This window comes from Lacerta agilis, chromosome 8 (assembly GCF_009819535.1).
Source record: "Lacerta agilis isolate rLacAgi1 chromosome 8, rLacAgi1.pri, whole genome shotgun sequence".
NCBI lineage: Eukaryota > Metazoa > Chordata > Lepidosauria > Squamata > Lacertidae > Lacerta > Lacerta agilis.
Window position 1 is genome coordinate 75979714 of NC_046319.1, and position 3733 is coordinate 75983446.

The window sequence follows — 3733 nt, forward strand, 5'->3', positions numbered from 1 at the left end:
CTGCTCTGGATGATCCATAATTGCCAGCTTTCATTTAAAAAGAAGAAAGTTTCTGGCATTTGTAGAACCTGAGATACGAGGCAAAAACGCGCAGGCAGTGTTCTTCCCCTATCTAGCCCCTATTCATCTCTTTTCTGTAATGTCTCCCTCTCCATCAGCACCCTTTTTATTTTAGCAAACGCCCATCCGTCAGTCCTCACCATGGTCTTTCTCCTTGACCACTTAGGTTTCTGTCTTTCTCTCTGGCTGACTATTCACCTACCACAGTGGTTTGCAAACCAGGTTAAAAGGTTTCTGGATCTCCTCGGAAGCTGGTCGGGGGTTTCCTCGAGGAGATGGCGGGCATGCGGACCACCCTGAAAGTCTGCTTGCTGCTGGGTGTATTGCAGGACTTAATTCCCAGCTCATACATAGTCCTGCAGTCTCTTGACCAATAGTCAGCCCTGTGTAAGAACTGTTTGTATGCCTCCTGCAACTGGTGGAGATTTCTCCGTAGACAAGCTGACATGGAAAGCGTGTGATTTAAGCCAACCTAATCCAATTGTCCGTCCATACACAATAATAATGGTAATGGAATGGAATAATAGGTCGGAAGGGACCCCAAGAAAGATCTAGCCCAACCCCTGGCAATGCAGGAATATGCAGGTGGCCCATGCAAGCATTGATCCTGCAACCTTGATATTATCAAGACACTGAGATCCAGCGCCGAGGGCCTTCTGTCGGTTCCCTCACTGCGAGAAGCAAAACTACAGGGAACCAGGCAGAGGGCCTTCTCGGTAGTGGCGCCCGCCCTGTGGAACGCCCTCCCATCACAGGTCAAGGAAATAAACAACTACCTGACATTCAGAAAAAACCTGAAGGCAGCCCTTTTTAGGGAAGTTTTTAATGTTTGATATTTTTGTATTTGATTTCTGTTGGAAGCCGCCCAGAGTGGCTGGGGAAATCCAGCCAGATGGGCGGGGTACAAATAATAAATATTATTATTATTATTATCAGCACCATGATCCGAGCTGAGCAGGTTTGCTGCTCAAAGGGCTTCACATATATCATTTCGTTATTGAGATAGCTCAATCAGTAGAGCATGAGACACTTAATCCCAGGGCCGTGGGTTCGAGACACATGTTGGGCATCGCAGGGGGTTGGACTAGATGACCCTCGTGGTCCCTTCCGACTGTACAATTCTATGGATCTAAGGTAGATCGGCACTCCCACACTGTCCCATGCTTGCGTAGCTCCAATGCAGAGGCAGGACACACATTCAGGGTCTTCAGAAGTTGAATGACCAAGTTATAAACAACTGGTGCCGGCGCTTCTCACCAGAGCCAGCTGCATCCCACAACTGGCCTAGGGTCCCAGCTTTGTGTTTTTGTTGTTGTTGTAGTGTATAGTAACAAACAGGAAGCTTCCACAAGGTCACCACGGAGCAGCTCCGGTCTCCATGCGGGAGTCGAGGCCTCCTGCCAAGAACGTGACACTCGTAAATATTTACGCTACGGCATCAGGGGCATGCGACCCCGTCCGTCGGGCCTGGAGCCACAGAGCCTGGGAGGCTGTAAGCTGCGAGTGGTGGGTGGGATGGAGAGGCAACCGTCCAAGATGCAGAAGGTTCTGGATCCACCTGAGAAAAGCTTTGGTGGAACCTCTACAAATGCTAAGAACTGCCCTGCTGGACCAGGCAAAAGATCTTGTTCCCCAAAACTCTGCTTTGATCCGGAGCCAGCTATCCGTCCCTGGGAACCTCGCAGGCAGGGCCCGAAAGGCAAAAGCCTCCATTTCACTTGTCCCAATACGTGGTAAGAAAAGGGTCTACTCTACTGCCTCTGTGTTACACAGTTTCATGCAGATAAATAGCCTTAGAATTTGTCCAATCCTCTTTGTTCAAAGGTGTCAAAGATGGCGGATGTGTCAACAACACCCTCTTGGGACAATGTTCTGTAAGATTCATAGACCCACAGAATTGTAGAGTTGGAGGGGACCACGAGGGTCATCTAGTCCAACCCCCTGCAATGCAGGGATCTTTTGCTCGAACCCACAACCCTGAGATTAAGAGCCTCACACTCTATCAAGTGAGCTATATTTGTGTGCACCCGAAGCACCTAGTTTCCCCTGAAGCTGCCACTGATCTACTTTATTAGTTTATTAATCCAGATTCTAGAATTTTTTTGGAGGGGGGGGAGAATTGATCTCAGTCCCCTCTCTGACCCCTGACCCTACAACCCCTTCTTAACTCTAAGGTACCAGGCGGAGCAGTCTAGCTGCTTAAAACTGGAAGGAGAATGGAGCTGCTGGGTTTTAGCTACAGCTGTAGGAAGGCAGATAGCATTCCTTGCAGAACAAATCTTTGGAGTCTGGAGATCCAGGTGAGAAAAAAATCTTATTTAATATAACACTCAAAAATGACAGTGACATCCTCTGGCCCTGCAACAACCACCCCCCTCCCTCCACCCTCATGGCTGACTTGAGTGCATACATACCCTGCCCCCCCCCCCAAAAAAAACAAGAAATCCAGGAACCCTCCGAACATCCTCGTTCCTTGTGCAATCCTGACGTGGTATCTGGGTAGCAGTTACGTGCGATTCTTCCTTTCCATGCTGTTTTGTGCCTGAAAATGTTTCAGGGCAGTCACACTGCGTCGTTTTCCATCTGTGCATGTCCCGTAACTTCCTGCTGAAATCTCGTAACTTTTTAAGACCCCCCCCTCCCTTTTTGTCCCGCTTCTGTTGCGCTAGAGGTCCCTAACACAACAGCTAATAAAAGCGGGAAGGTTTGTGGACAGCCCAGTCTAAATACACTGTTATTGTTCCAAGGACATGTTGCAGAGTACAGCGCACCCACACACACAAAAAACAAGACCTGTCTGGAGGCGTCCCCAGTCTGTGTTGCCCATTTCTGTGCCACCCCACCCCTTCTTTCAGCTGGTAAGAGGAGTGAAGTAGCCAGAAGGCAGAGACCAGCAGTTAGTGGGAGAATAACCTGGCGATTCTTCGCCTGCTCCCACCTGTTGCAGGTGTCTTTGTGCAGAACACACGAGGAAGGAGACAGAGGTCAGAGTCGCAGCAGATCAGGTAAGAGGCCTACCAATCGCCAGCGGTCAGGATGACGGAGGCGGGGTCGACCGGTGTGTGGGGGCGGGGCTCTCTGAGAGTGGGCGGAGTTCTGCTCCTGAAATATACGAGCGTGATCTGCCATCTCCTCGGGCATCCTTCAGGTGAGTCTGGCGTCGTCCGGCGACCCTGGCACTGCCCAGGCTTGCGCACTTTCGTACCGTCCGGAGGGCAGCAGTTCTGACCGACTGAAATCTTAACCCTGGCACCCTGTGCCCTCCACTGCTTCGGACTCACTTTGCATTCCTCGACCAGAGCTAGACTTCCCCACCATCTTGCAGAGAGCCTGCCATGCCTTTCCTTCTGCCAGTGTTGGGAATTCAAGGGCCAGCTCATTTTTTTCCAACACATTTTTTTACGGCAGGAAAATGAGGTTCTCTCTTTTTCTCTTCCTTTCCCTCCCCCCCACCCCACTCCCTTGAAATAGCAAATTATTGGTTTGGGTACAGGGGGAGGTGAGGAAGAGATAACCTCTTTAAATAATTCTCTCTTAATAAACGAAGCAAAATAATTAAAAGGAATTGAAGGATTCTCAATGTCTCCCCCCCCCAAGCATCACCAACAAAACCCCATAAATTCACAAAATAAAATTACAAAATAATAATAAATCTCACCGAATGAGGTTTTTG